The sequence below is a fragment of the Otolemur garnettii genome, unplaced genomic scaffold (genome assembly GCF_000181295.1).
Source record: "Otolemur garnettii isolate 467f Iridium unplaced genomic scaffold, OtoGar3 scaffold00095, whole genome shotgun sequence".
In the NCBI taxonomy this organism is placed as follows: Eukaryota; Metazoa; Chordata; class Mammalia; order Primates; family Galagidae; genus Otolemur; species Otolemur garnettii.
In genome coordinates, this window is record NW_003852490.1 from 1,872,052 (window position 1) to 1,888,123 (window position 16,072).

General features: G+C 36.6%; 1 protein-coding gene and 1 pseudogene across 1 annotated transcript in view; one reads left to right on the forward strand and one right to left on the reverse strand.

The window, feature by feature from the left end:
• The window catches only part of MAP4K3 (mitogen-activated protein kinase kinase kinase kinase 3), a 206,572-nt gene that overhangs the window by 85,468 nt on the left and 105,032 nt on the right, over positions 1-16,072 (forward strand). The window lies entirely within an intron of this gene.
• LOC111727136 lies at positions 8,706-9,195 on the reverse strand (annotated as a pseudogene).

Here is a 16,072-nt window from a genome sequence, read left to right on the forward strand (position 1 = left end):
AAAAAAAAAAAAAAAAAAAAAAGGAAATGAAAGGTTTTTCCCTGAAACACCTTGAAAACATGGATGCACCTTGTACATGGGAGTATATTATATACAGCAAAATACAGACATTACGCCTGGGTCCAGACTGAGTTCTGCAGCAATAATAGTGCCTTTCTGATGACTTCTTCCATCATAAATTGATAATCAGAGTTTATTGGTAAAATAGGTTTGAACAAAAATTCCTTTAGAAATTTTTCGGAGTGGGTAAACCTTTTTTGTAAAAAAAAATAATAATAATAAAGATCAGACAGCAGATACTTTAGGTTGGTGGGCCATGTGGGGTCTCAGTATATAGTTTTTTTTTTAAGAGTTTGGCCACCTCTGATTTAGATCATCAGTAACTTTTTAGAAGTGCTTATAAGAGGAAATGTTCAGGATATGCTGATTTGATTGCCTGTGATCAAATCACATCAAAAGATAATGAATAAAACCTTTCCAGTTAAACATATTTATATAGACTAATTACCTTCTAATATCACAAGACAAGGTTTTTTCTTTTCTGTGAGTCTTCTACTTTTTAATTTATGAGAAATTTAAGAAGGATATTTGAAATTGTTTAAATCTGAGCTACTTAAAGATTTGGCATTCAGCCAACTCATTCAGTATATCTTTAAATGTCCTTAAAAACTTTGAAACTTGTAAAATCTTACTGTTCATCAAGTCAACTCTTTTTTTTTTTTTTTTTTTTGGAGACACAGTCTCACTCTGTTGCCCTGGCTAGAGTACAGTGGTGAGTGGTGCCATCTTACCTCACTGCAGCCTGAAACTCCTGGGCTAGGTGATCTTCCTGCCTTAGCCTCCTAAGTACTTGGAACTATAGACACATGCCACTAATTAGCATGTACCCAGCTAATTTTTCTATTTTTAGTAGAGATGGGGGTCTCACTATTGCTTGGGCTTGGTCTCCAACTCTTGAGCACAAATGATCCTTGGCCTCCCACATTACAGGCATGAGCCACTGCATTGGTCAACTGTTTTCAGATTCATGAAGTTTGAATCATTTACACTGTCAATCTTGAACACTTTGGGTATATACAATCGATGTATTAAAAGTAAAATTTACAACTAAATAAAAGGAAGAAAATAAAAATTCATATTTTATGGCCCAGATAACAGGGTTATTGCCACATATTAAATATATACTTACATTTAGTTAACATTTGATTTTCTGCTTAATATTTTCATAGAAGCCTCCTAAATTTTTATATTTCTTTGTTTTTCTTTGCTTATACTTGCGAGAAATGTTTACTTGTTGGTGAGGTTGGGCTAGTGTTTAAGAGCACCAACTCCAAAGGCTGTCTTATATTGATTCTAGTCTTAATTTAACCACTTCACTGAAGGTTTTGGGACCTCTGCTTTCTTAATTCTAAAATAAGGATGATAATAGGAGGTTTCTCTTAAGGTTATTATAGGGATTAAATGAGCTAATATGTCTAAAGTACTTAAAATAGTACCTATCATAGCATATTCTGTAGTACTTGCTGGGGTAAGTGGCTGTTGTCACTACTACCACCGCTGCAGTTGTGGAGATACAATCAACCCTGTTTCGTCTATATCAGCTACCCATTTTTCTAACACTAGTTATTTTGAATCAGATCTCCCAAATTATATCATTTTAGCCCTTACTATTTCTGTATGTATCCCTAAAGGATAAGAACTCAAAATATAACCACAAACAGGAACATTCATATACTACTGGTAGCAATATAAAATGATACAGTCACTTTAGAAATATTTATCTTTACAATGTTGACAAAAAATTTGCCATAATAATCTAGCAATTCTACTCTTGTGTATCTACCCACATACAAATATTCATATCAGCATTATAGATAATATCCCCAAATTGGAAATAGCCTATCTGCCCATCAACTGGTGAATTAATAGACAAACTGTTATGTCTATACAATACAAAGAAATTGCTGATTCATGTTGTAACATACATGAACTTTAAAAATGCACTAAATGAAAGGAGCTAGGCACAAGAGTATATATTACGTGATTCTGTTTGAAGTGTTCAGAAAAAGTAATTCTATAGAGTCAGAAAGTTAACCTGGTGAGTTTGGGGCTGAACGGCGGACTGACAGTTAATGGACATATTCTAAAACTGGTTTCTAATGCTGGTTAGACTTACATTTTTCTAAGGGAAAATTTTGATGATCAGTCTACTTTTTTTGGAAACAAAAATCTGAAATAGTCAAGTGTGACGTGCTGGATTTTTAGAATTTCTATCTCAAGTTTGTTAACTTTTTCCATTTTTTAAAACTAATAATCAATTTGAACCTGAACCTAAGTAGACATTTTGGAAAAATTATTTAAATGCGAAGTTCAGGGTATCTCACTGTAACTTCTAATTTTACTCATAAGGCGTTAATGTATATTTGGTTTTCTCAGTTGTCCTATGATTAACCATCAGTTTATACCTTTTTTGAACTTAAGTTGCAGAAAAACAATGGTTTATCATTATAATAAAAGTAGAAAAATATAATTTAAAAGATGAAGGTGCTGGTGTCTAGTGAGGCCTTCTTGCTGCATCTTCCAGAGAGAAGGAACACTGCCCCTCACATGTGGATGGTGGATGGGCAGAGAGACAAGAGGGAGCCTGAGCTTGCCCTTTGATAACGGGATTTGCCCTCATGCCCTGACCACTGAAAGGTCTCTCCTCTTAATACCATTAGTATGTGTTTTGGTGAGGACACACATTCAAACCATAGCAGGGTGTTCGTAAAGGAGTAGTTACAGTGTGGGTCCATGGAATCTGAGTTGAGTAAAAAGGAAAGATAGGAAGGTGATATAGAGAGCAAAAAATGATGAGGTCAGAGTTAATCCTGTGAGATAGGAAAATTGTGGGAACGGGAGAATTAGTCTCCAGCTGGGAAGATTAGAGGTGATCATCTGAGGAGTGTATTTGAAATAGAGATGTTAAAGGTGGTGCATTTATGGAGGGTGACAAGATTTAAGGTATGCCCATGTGAGTGGGTTATAGCCAAAGTAGAGATTGTTGTAGCTGATATCCATGAGGCCTGAGTGTTTTGATGTATCATTTATGAGAATGTTGATATCACTGAGAATGATGAGCAAAGTAATAGAGAAGCAGAGAGTGAGCCAGGTGCTGTAGTGTTAATATAAGAGGAGAAATAGCTAAGAATCCAGACATGCAGCAACAAGGAGGGCTGAGAGGTGATACACTGTGTGGCAAGCACTTCAAGACAGGCTGCAGTTTTAGAGGGGAGAGGAAGGAGAAGTATTTGAAATAACAATGAGAATGAAGAAGGATATCTATCCACATCACTGGTGTTGGTGCTGTTGGCATTTCAGCCCCCTGGATAACCAATGCATGCTCAGTGCTTTTCATGAAGAAGGAAACTTGAGATTTATAGTTTTAATGACAGGTGCATAAAATATACATTATCTGATTACATCTTTTTTGATTGCCCAGTAAGACTTTAAAGTCATTTTTTTTACATGCCCCCAGTCTTTCACTTTGCAGAACTTCGGGTTATGTTTTGTTTTTCTGTTGCATTGGAGAATGTCAAAGTCTAATGATGTTGAAACTGAAAGTGTCTGTGTTTGGGGATAATGTGGTCAGGGCTGGTAGTGGGTAGTAAAGGATGAAAGCTAGAAAGATACTTAAGGCCAGAGTGGGTACCACGACACTTTCTATTCCATGGCAAAACATCTGGGGCTGTGAGTCATAAAGGTTATTGAGGAGAAGACTTAATATTTAGCTTATGTTTTGAAAGATTGCTGGCGGTTAAGTGGCAGATACATGCATATTGAATGGAAGTTAATACTAGAAACAGAGAGACCAGTTAAAAGGTACGTTAAGAATGAATGGTATTAGGGTTCGGGTTAACTGCTGTAACAAAGAACTCCAAAATTAAAGCAAACTGATTAATATAGAAGTTTATTTCTCTCTTAGGTGGCAGTTCCAAAGTAAGCCGAGTTGGCAGTTCAGTTGTATTCCCTGAGGTCCTTTAGGGATGCATGCTTCTCCTTACAGTTCTATCACCCAGAAGACCACTCCTTCATCTGCATATGTGAGGCTAAGGCACTGGTGTGTCCATCTTTAGCTTGCAGGTATAGAGACAGGTATTTTAAGGCAGCAACTTTCTCTTTTTAAGGAAGTGAGACTGGAGGTTGCACACCTGTTCTGCCCATATTCCATTGCCAAGAACTAACTTGCATGGCTACACAAGAGAGGCTGGGAAGTGTAGTCTCTAGGTAGGCAGTTATGTGATCAAGAAGAAAGGAGAAATGGCTATTATGGATATCAGTAGTCTAATTGCCAACAGGCATTTTGAAAGTTGTTACGCAGATCTGATCCAAGGTAGTTAGAATTGAGAGCTATTTAGAAGGTAGAACGAAGAGAAAGACTGTATTTCCATTTGAGACAAGTCGATTATGAGTTGTCTAGAGATTGTGTAGATATGTAAAAATGTCCATTTGATGCACAGATCTGTAGCTCAGGAGAGACAGGTGTTGTCTATATAGGCATGGATATGGAAATCATTGCTGTTCCATTGTTGTAATCAGAGAGGGTCACTAGTATAATGCATCTGAAATGTCAGGTAGAATGAGAATTTGTAAGAGAGTTTGATTTGGGACTTGGAATGGTATGGACTTTTGCAAGAGTAATTTTATTAGCAAGGACATGGAATGAAAAATAGATTGCAATGGGTTAATGAATGAATGGAAGGAAAAGAAAACAAAGCTCAAACTATCCTTTCAAAAATTGCCTATGAAAAATTATAAGGGACACAAGGTTAATGGAAAGTTTTGCATTGAAATAAGTTTGAGCATGAGAGGAAGAAGGAGGCTAAAAGAAAGAAGTCAGTGGTGAGAGAAAGAATTAGGCATCAAAGAGAATATAAACGATGGACCAGGGGTCGCAAGGGCTTGAAAGGAGATAGGATTAGGAGATACCTCTTTGAAGAAGAGGACAGTACCTCTTTGGTAATCATATCTTTGAAAGGGACGGGGTAGGCACAAATAAAGATCAGCTTTAACATAGAGGAAAGAGGAGTAAAAGAAGATCTTAACCTAGGGCCACATTTTCTCAGATGGAAGAGGCTAGGCCCTTAGCTGAGAATGAGGCAGGGGTGGATAGGTAGGTAGGATTTCTGAAATAATGAAAATGCCATACTATTGTTATTAAGAGCCGTTGTAGAGAATAGAAAAGGAAACCAGCTAGTTAACCAGTGGTAGGATTATTGTACAGTGCTATCTGTCTAATTGCAGTTAGGAATCAGCCATTTTTGCTTATGCCCGTTAACATAGCTATGTTTCTCTCCAGCAGTCATTAGAACATTGCCTTGAAATGACATATCAATTTTTATTACCTATTGAAAGATCTTCTCTATAGAAATTAGAGTTATAGGAAAATAAATCCTTAAGGGAATTAGACAAGGCTGTACTGGAAGGTAGGTAAACCTGTGTCTAATTGAAGAACTGCTTATTAGTGAATTTCCTGTCATGTTAGTTTCAGTTTTGGCCTTAAATATTTGAGGGGTTTGTTGTTAAGTGAAAGTATTAATTACAGTGTGGGCTAATATTTTATTGTGAAGATCTCTGGAACTAAAGTGTCCTTTACAGGTATAACATATCAAGAAAATGTAAGCTTTGTTAGAAGCAATAATATTAAAAGAAAACTGTACTTTTCTATCATAATGAAATGTTGAAGGGAGACATAATTCAACAATAATAGTTGGAAAGCTTAATACCTCACTTTTGATATTGATAGGTAAAACATCAAGGAAAAAGAACTAACTATAAGCTAACTAGATATAACACATCTATAGAACATAGTACCAGATAGGCATTCTTCTCAAGAACTAGATTTTGTGGTTTTTAGTGTACAAGTCTTTTTTTTTTTAGTGTACAAGTCTTAACATTGTTTGGATAAATTTATACCTAAGTATTTGTTGTTTTGATACTGTTAAAATTAGAATTATTTTTGGAATGTTTAATGCTCATATATATAGAAACACACATTTTTTGTATATTAATCTTATACCAAATTTTGTTGAACTTGTTTATTAGTTCTAATAACTTTTTAATGGATTCCTTAGGATTTTCTACATACAGGATCCTATCATCTGCAAATAGAGTTTTAATTCTTACCTTCCAATCTGGATGCCTTTTTTCATAAAAGAAATGCAAGGTTTGCGCACTAAAAACTATAAAATATATGGCGGCACTCATAGCTCAGTGGGTTGGGCACTGGCCACAAGGCTGGAGGGTTCAAACGCAGTCCGGGCCAGCTAAACAACAATGACAAAGGCAACAAAAAAATAGCTGGGCATTGTGGCGGGTGCCTGTAGTCCCAGCTACTGGGAGGCTGAGATAAGAGAATCTCTTAAGCTCAAGAGATTCACCAAGGGGTGACATAATAAGACTCTGTCTCAAAAACAAAAAACAAAACATTATAAAATATCATTGAAAAATTAAAAAAGGATTTAAATAAGTGGAAAGACATCTTATATTCATTTAATATTGTTAAGATGGCAATACTCCTAAAATTGATCTATGGATTCAGTCTAATTTCTACCATAATCCCAGCTTATTCTTTGCAGAAATTAAGAAGCTGATCCTGAAATTCATGTGGAAATGCAGAAGATCCAGAATAGCCAAAATAATCTTGAAAAAGAGGAACAATGTGTAAGGGCTTATTTCAAAAGTTAACTGCAGAGCTTCGGAAATCAAAAGACATTATGGTACTAGCACAAAGATAGACATGTAGATGGATGGATAAAATCAAGAGCCGAGAACTTAACCCTTACCTTTGTGGTCAGTTTATTTTTGAGAAGGGTGCCCTTACCTACACCATACACAGAATTTTATTCAAAATGGATTATGCTTCTATGTGTAGAAGTTAAAACTATGAAATTCTTGTAAGAAAACAGGAATAAATACCACCTTGAATCAGGCAGTGCTTTCTAAATATGACATCAAAAATGTAAGTGAAAAACTAGATCAATTGAATTACAACAAAATTGAGAATTTTTGACCTGGAAAATAACATCAACAAAATGAAAAAACAATGTACACAATGGGAGAACTAGAAAATGAAAACTTTTGGCAGTAGAGCCGTCACTTAACAAGCTAAGTGGTTTTCAGGCACATTAAGTGAGTAAATGAACTTTATGAGGGCGAGATAAATATTTCTTCAAAACCAGTGTGTATGTCCAAATTGGACATCTTTGGAGAAACTGATGCATAATAAACCAAAAGGTAAGCCAACAAATAAACTCCTTTCCGAAGAGTATGTTCTTCATACTCTAACATAAAATAGAACAGGCATCTTGGGTCACAGGAATCTCAAGCAGGTAACAAAGAAAGTAAGAATCTGGCTGTTTATCAGGTTGGAATAATAGATACAGATAAAGCCTCAAACTTAATAGGAAACTATTTCTCCCCAAAATGTGAAGCTGTAAAGTGTTGTAACGAATTTTTTGAGTGACTGTGGGTCTGTGGGTTACTTATTCACGGAGAAACGTTCTTAAAAATCATAGACTATCAGAAACTTGGCTGTGTAATTATATAGGTTGGGTATACCTTATCTGAAATGCTTGGACCAGAAGTGTTTTGGATTTTGAGTACTTACTGTTTGAGCATCCCTAATCTAAAAATCCAAAATCCACAATGCACCAATGAGCATTTCCTTTGAGTGTCATGTTAGTGCTCAAAAAGTTTTGGATTTTGGAGCATTTTGAGTTTCAGATTTTTAGATTAGAGATATTCAACCTGTATCAGCAAAAATAAAACATTTCAACTGGGCATGCCTATAACCCTAGCACTCTAACCAAGGTGGGAGGATTACTTGAGGTCAGGAGTTTGAGAGCAGCCTGAGCAATAGTGAGACCTCTGTCTCTACTAAAAATAGAAAAAATTAGTCTGGTGCAATGTGTGCACCTACTCGGGAGGCTGAGGCAGGAGGATTACTTAAGCCTGGGAGTTTGAGGTTGTAATGAACTATGATGATGCCAATGCACTCTCTCCTAGGGGACAGAGCCAGACTTGGTTTCAAAAAAGTAAAATTAAATAAAGCATTCTAGTTTTTCCTGGAGAATCAAAGTCACTTTGACATAAAGAAGCAGACTTGATACACAGCTGTAATGCAGAGCTTTATAGTTTATAAGGAAAGACCTTGCATTCACTTTACGGTCCATCCTGAAGGAGGTCCCTTTACACACAACCTTGCTTTCTTTGCTCTAAGGCTGTCAAAACACCACTTCTTTTAAATTTCACCGCAATTCCACTCTTCCTCAAAATCTTATTTTATCTTTTTTGGTGAGATGATCCAACAGGATTCCCTTGATAACATTGTTTTCCTCATTGCAGTGGGTCAGGAAACCTGATTTTGTCAGATTACAAGTTCTGTAATCTTAAGAATACTGCCAATGTTTGAGACCCATTTTAAAGAAAATTAAAAGTGGATCAAGAAGAGGAGAGCTTATGGCAGAGCTTACCAGTGGAACAGGGCAGACGTACAGTGTGTACTTTGGAGCTTTGCTCTCAAATTCTGATAAGGATGCAAATTTGTTTTTTGGTTTTTTTGTCAATGAAAATGACTGGTATTTAAAATATATTTTAATGAAAACATTCTCATCATTTTTTAACAATTAGCATTGTTTAATCTGAAGCTGTTCTGGCATCAGGACTTAACTTTTCTGCTCCACAGGTTTCAGGTGCCACTGTGTTACTCATCCTCATGCTCTTGAGACTCGTGTTAGCCATGTCTGCCTCTGGGGGAAGTCCTGGTGGCAGCTTCAGGGGCTTGATTCTTATCAAATGTTTGACCACTCTCAGTTTTGCATTCACTGAAGGGATATTCTTGTGAACTTGCCGGGTATGTGCTTTTTCTAATCCAGGCATCTTTATTGTATCTTTTTCCCTGTACGGACATCTTTTTATACTTTTTATTCTAGTAACAATATGCAGTTTATGGGGGTTCTGTGCATCCCCACCATACTTTTCATGATCTTCAGGTGAAGGCTGAAACACTTTATCTGGAATTCTTGACTTGGTGAATTTGTGACGAATCCAATCTGTACAGACAAGAGACTCCATGCCTTTTGTCACAGTCTGTAGTCTGCCTAATGGCCCCTGAACTACTGTAATCCCTGCCATAAGCATGGTGATTATTCTCTTTAGAGGCCCTAGCTTAATGTCCAGTACTTTCCGCCACTCAGTCTCCACTCACCAGCGCCAGCCAAATGCTCCAAGGTTGCAAATTTGTTATGGGTCTCTTGAATCTTTTTTATTTTTGTGATTTAAAGTCAGAATTTTAAAGTTACGTAGAATCATTCATTTGTGGTATTAGCACGTTACTAAAATAGGATATAAATGCAGACAAGTAACAGTGATTGATTAGGTAGTCACTCATAGGAGAGACTCTTCTAAATGGAGAAACTCATTTCTCTTCCAACATAGTAAAATAGACTGAGATTGACACGCCAACAAATTCATAATGAAGAAATAGGGCATTATGTTTTTTTCCATGAGAACAACATGTGCTAAATTGTAGGGCCAAATTTAAAAAGTATAAAAAGGTACCAGTAAGACCTCATTTCATTATTTTTTCGTAGATCTCCACAATTAAATTTTTTGAATCTTCTTTGCTGTCAGACTTTAGACATTAGTCTTTTCTGTCCCAGGAGGTAGGAGAGGCGTTTTCTTCTTCTTTATCGTTCATCATAGAGTGGCAAGACATTCGGGAAATTATTTAGCTGGGGCCTTTTCCTGTGTCCCTGGAGTGCTTCGTGAGATCCCTCACCACCACTTGTTTATTCAGCGCTGTTCTGTGTGTGTTGCCCTCATGAAGAGCGTTATTACATCATTTACCACCATTGTTCTTCAAAAGTTAATCATGTGTACTGCTTCTGTGCCTATGAATTTTTTTTCCTAAAAAAATCATGTATTGTTTAGCTGCTCTTTAATATACTAGAACCATATTATCACCTTAAAGCTACTGGACAGATCAGATGTTTCCGCGTTGAAAAATAATGCTCTAAAATAAAAATAAATGATAAAGGACTTTAGTTTATCTGCAGTTTCTTACTTTCAACCCTGTGTGTCTGATCGGTGATTTAGCTTTAAGAATGTTTATTTCATGTGAGGACGTGTGAAAGCAAAAGTGTTGTGAAGTACAAAACCTGTTTGAGAAATAATTGGTTCATTTGTCTTAGGAAATAAGAGGTGGAAAACATATTGATAGTTGTTTACAGAGAACCTTAAATGCCAGCCCAAAGGTTTCCCCTATAGATAAGGGATTTATAGGAAGATTTAGTGTGTGCGGACAGATGGGAGAAGAGAGACTGTGGTGTAAGAAGACCCATTACTGTTACGGCATCCGTACTCGAGTACATGCAAAGGGAAGGAAGGGGTGGCCATGTGAGATTGTAGGGTGGAAGAACGGGACTTAGAACACGACGGATGGGTTACCAGGGCTGAGGGACACGGACAGTGTATGAGTGTTATTCTGCTTGCTTTGGCTTGTGCCTGCCTGGCCTCAAGAATAGATCAGGAACCCCTACAAATTTTTATCTTAAATAAAGCCTGATGAAAGAGAACTAGAAAGTTCATAGACCTTAGAAGATCTCAGACCCAGAGCTATTTTGACAGGATGATTTTTTTTTTTTTTTTACTCTTTATTTTTTACTTAAGTATTTATTTTTGCAGTTTTGGCCGGGGCTGGGCTTGAACCCGCCATCCCTGGTATATGAGGCCGAGGTCCTACTCCTTGAGCCACAGACACCGCCCTCAGAGCTATTTTGCATAATATACTGTTGTTCTTGGGAGGCATGATTGTTTTTGGTGGGATTCTCGCCCAGTATGTTCTTAACTTACCTTAAAATCCAGACCACACTCTGGTTTTCCTTTTTCTGTCTTCACTCCAGAAACATTTTTTGAGCCTATTACAGCCTGCTTTACATATAGAAACTCTAGGTATATAGCCATAATATTGAGTGGCATGGAAGGGGTATAATCCAGAGGATTTTTATTTAGTACCTGCCTTATTTGGGGACTTCCACCAGAACTACACAAATAAGCCTGGCTCTCAAAAGAAAGCTAGATACAGGTAAGAAAATGAGACTCAGCAGGTTGAGTCAGGAAGCTCGGGTTAAGCCATTTCTGCTTTGATAGTGGACCCAATCTATTCACAATGGAAAATAATTTTCTCACATATTCCTTTATAAGGAGGGGGTAGAATTGGTTCTTTGGAGTGAAAAAAATCTTAACTCTTTTAATGTATGAAGCACAGATATGTACAGTAGAACGTCTATAAGTTGACCACTGAAGGGCCCATAATGAACTGGTCAACATAAGGAACTAGGCCTGCTGTACTGACAGTGTACATGTGGCACAGGGAGCTTCTGTAGCATATGTGTATATATGCAACACATAAACATGCAGAATATCTGTGATATTAAAATTTCAAGGGGGTGCAGGTTTAGGAAAGCAAGGTTGAAAAAAACTGCATTAGAGTAAGACTTTTTTAAAAAAAAAAGGTGGTGTTGGGCAGTGCCTGTGGCTCAGTGAGTAGGGCACTGGCCCCATATACTGAGGGTGGTGTGTTCAAACCTGGCCGTGGCCAAACTGCAACAAAAAATAGCCAGATGTTGTGGTGGGCACCTGTGGTGCCAGCTACTCCGGAGGCTGAGGCAAGAGAATCACCAAACCCAAAAGCTGGAGGTTGCTGTGAGCTGTGATGCTATAACACTCTAGTGAGGGTGACAAAGTGAGACTCTGTCTCTCAAAAAAAAAAAAAAAAGGTGGAGTTTAGCCATGTTGCCCATGTTGGACTCGAACTCCTGGGCTTAACAAGTTAGTCTCAAACTTCTGGGCTCAAGTGATTTTCTTGCCCTTAGTCTCCCAAGGGACTACAGGCACACCACTATGCCCAGCTCTAGAGTGGGACTTGGTCTCTTTAATCTAAAAACTAAGCCTAATCATCTCCATGTAAATTATTTTGGTACAGCAATCAGGATGTTTTGTGTTTTTTGCTGCTTTAGGTAATTTCAGCAAGGGAATTTCTTCTTGACCTCAGATAATCCATATGCAAAGTGCGTTCAGTGACAGTTGATGCAGATGTGACTCATACTTATCATAAGCATTGTCCATCGGAAACACTCTATTAATAAAAGATGGCCAGAATAGGCTGCAGGTTACTTTCTTGAGAAATATTTAAGTCATTTTTTAAGGCTCATTCCTTAAAAACACTAATATTGCTATTATAATCAGTTTTTTTCAGTTGTTTTGAAAGATCTAGGAGTTAGTAGAAGTTTTAGATACTTCCTTCGTATTTCTGTGCTGTATTGATCAGGGCTTGACTCTTTCTACAAAGACTAAAAAGGGGGTGCTGGTTCTGTGATTTAAGAAAAAATATTTTATAATTATGTGTCGTAATGACTTAAGGCAATTTAGCTTTTAAAATCAACCATTCTGTTTCTTGATGCTCTGGTAGTTTAATGTACCAATTAAATTTCAGAGTATTTCCTGGTATGCTGGTAGTTTTGAGACAATAATTGATAGCTTATTTAAGAGAATCATATAGATTTCTGAAATACTGTTAATTCCATTTGTTTCTGTAATATGAAATGGAGTTAAGAAATTTTGTATTTTGAGCAGTACTGTGCATCAAATTAAAAGTTAAATTAAAACTGGCCTTAAAGTATTTTTACATGTAACATAGATGTATGTTTTTATTTCTGTGTTTAAAATAGAAGGAAAGTGGGAAGATTTGAGAGGGAAATGTCTGTAATGTGGGCATGAGAAAGCTTGTTTATTTGTAGTAGTCTAAATTTTTCTCTTTGGCTGTAGGACTTTTTTTTTATTTATATAGTAAAAACACATAACATGAGATCTAGTCCAGTATTTTTAACTTTAACCATAATGTTGTACATCAGACCGCCACATCTTTTTTGTCCTGCATGCATGACTGCAATTCTATGCACATTAAACAGCCACTCCCCAACTCCTCCTTCCCTCCGGCCTCCAGCAGTGACCATTCTACTTTAGAAGTTTCTGTCAGTTTGACTACTTTAGACACCTCATATAGGTGAAATCCTGCAGTATTTTTGTGTTTATTGCATTTAGCATGATGTCTTCCAGGTTCAAGTATCTTGTAGCATATGGCAGGATTTCCTTTGTTATGGCTGAATAATATTTCATTATTAGGTGTGTATATATGTATATATTGTATTTCACATTGTGTGTTATATATTATCCAAATATATATAAAACATTTTCTTTATTTGAGCATCTGTCAGTGGATGCTTGACAGTACCTCTTAGCTATTGTCAGTAATTCTGCAGTGAAAGTTAAAAGTGTAAATTCTTATTTCAGTTCCTTTGGTTAAATCCCTAGAAATGGGAGTGCTGGATCACATGGTTTTTTTTTTTTTTTAATTTTTTGAGGAACTTTCATACTGTTTCTAGGCTCAAGTGATCTTCTTGCCCTTAGCCTCCCGAGGGTCTACAGGGACACCACTATGCCCAGCCCAGCTCTAGAGTGGGTCTTTTTTATATTTTATGAAAATATAAAAAGTGGTTGTACTATTTTATTTTTCCATTAACAGTGGACAGAGTTCCAATTTCTTTACAACATTGTCAACACTTGTTTTTGCATGTCTTTTTTTTTTTTTAAATAATAGCCATCTTAATGGGTGAGACACCTCTGTGTATGTGTGTGTGTGTCACTTTGTCACCCTGAGTGGGTGCTGTGACATTACTTCTCACAGCAACCTTAAACCCTTGAGCTCAAGAGATTCTCTTGCCTCAGCCTCCCTAGTAGCTAGGACTACAGGCACCCACCCCAACACCCAGCTATTTTTTTGTTTGTTTGCTGAACAGAACATTTTTAGTTTGATGGAATTTTATTTGTCTAATTTTTCTTTTGGTGTCAAAATATCCAAGGAATCATTGCTTTTTCTGTGTTTTTTCATATACTTTTATATTTTACATTTTAATTCATTTTGAGCTGACTTTTGTGTGTCTAAGATAAGGGTTCAGTTTTATTCTTTTACATGTAGATACCCAGTATTCCCAACGCCATTTGTTGAAGAGACTGTTTTTATTTTGTTGTGTAGTCTTGGCATCTTTGATCATGTGCATAGGTTTATTTCTGAGCTTTCTATTCTGTTTGATGGGTCTGTGTGTGTCGTCTTTATGACCGTGCCATTACTAGTTTGATAGTAATAGTCAGTAATTACTTTGTAAGGTGTTTTATAGCTTTGTAAGGTGTTTTGATACCAGATGTGAAGTCACCAGCTTTGTTCTTCTTTCTCAAGATTATTTTGGGATTATTATTATTTATTTATTATTTATTATTATTATTTCAGGATCCTTTGTGGTTCCTTATGAATTTTTGAAAATTTTTTTTCTTTTTCTACAAAAACAAGTCATCTGTTTGTTTGTCAGATTGCATCGACTCTGCTTTGTGTGGTGTGGACATTTTAGCTATGCTGTCTTTTTATTCCATGAACACAGGATATCTTTCCATTTATTTGTTTTGAATTCCTTTGAGCAATTTTGTAATTCTTGAGAATACAAGTCTTGGGGCGGCACCTGTGGCTCATTGTTAAGTGTATATAAATGCAGCTGATTTTTTTGTGTTGATTTTGTTTTCTACAACTTTGCTGAAATTATTTATTCTAACAGTTTTTTTTGTGTGTGTGTAATCTCTAGGAGTTTCTACATGTAAGATCTTTGAACAAATGTAATTTTGCTTTTTTTTTTTTTTCCCTATTTGGATATCTTTTGTTTCTTTTTCTTGTCACTGGTCATAGAACATTTAATGTGATCCAAATAGACAAGGAATGAGAGCGATGAAAATTCTTCTGGGTGTATTTATTCTTAAATAAGAGCTACTCCTTTATTTATTTTAAGAGAGATGATAATGGCTCATGCAACCTGGAACTCCTGGGCTCAAGCAATTCTCCTACCTTAGCCTCCCAAGTAGCTAGGACTACAGGCACGCACCACTATCACTGGCTAATTTTATTTTTTTATAGAGATGAGGGTCTCACTATGTTACCCAGACTGCTTTGAATTCCTGGCTTCAAGAGATCCTCCCACCTTGGCTTCCCAAAATGCTGAGATTACAGACACGCGCCACCACGCCCAGCCTACATAAGATTTACTCATTTTAAAGTAATATCTGTTACAAAACTGTTCCCTCAGTGTTTATTTTTCTAGATGAATTTAAATAATTTTTTTCTGAGGCAGAGTCTCACTGTGTTGCCCTTAGTAGAGTGCTGTAGCGTCACAGCTCACAGCAACCTCAAACTCCTGGGCTGAAGAGATTATCTTGCCTCAGCCTCCCAAGTAGTTGGGACTATAGGCGCCCGCCACTGGGCCCGGCTATTTTTTGTTGCCCTTGTTGTTGTTTAGCTCACCTGGGCTGGCTTCGAACCTACCACCTTCAGTGTATGTGACTGGCACTGTGACCACTCTGCTACAGGCACTGAGCCGAATTTAAATAATTTTTTATGTGCAAAAGATTTAGTTGACATTTTGATTAGAATTATATTAATTCAGGGATTAACTCATGAAGTAATAGCCACTTTTACCTTAGTAATTTCTTCTTTTCAAAAGTGAAGTGTCTTGATTTTTTTTTTTTAGGTCTTTCATCTCTCAGGATACTTTGTGTAGAGCTTTTCATTTTTAAAGCTTTTTCTTAGATATAACATGTGAGAAGTGAAGGAAAATAGTGTAAGGGGGGTGGCATAGAGTTGTGATTGTGGATAATTACTGTCTTATATGTACTATCTTATGTATATATTATATATCTAATATATAATTTGTTATAGATAATAGATCATTATGTGCTGTAGATAAAATTATTGTATATTATAAAATTGCTACTATACAAGTTGGGACAGTTAAGTTTGTGAATTCATCCTAGGAACCATATTACTATGGTCACTTTTGAGGTACTTCCCCTGGCACTGATGCCAGCACCTGGTTCATGCCTCAAAGCAATTTTGGAACTCTTTCTGGAATGGCCATCAGAGCTGTGGTTGTAT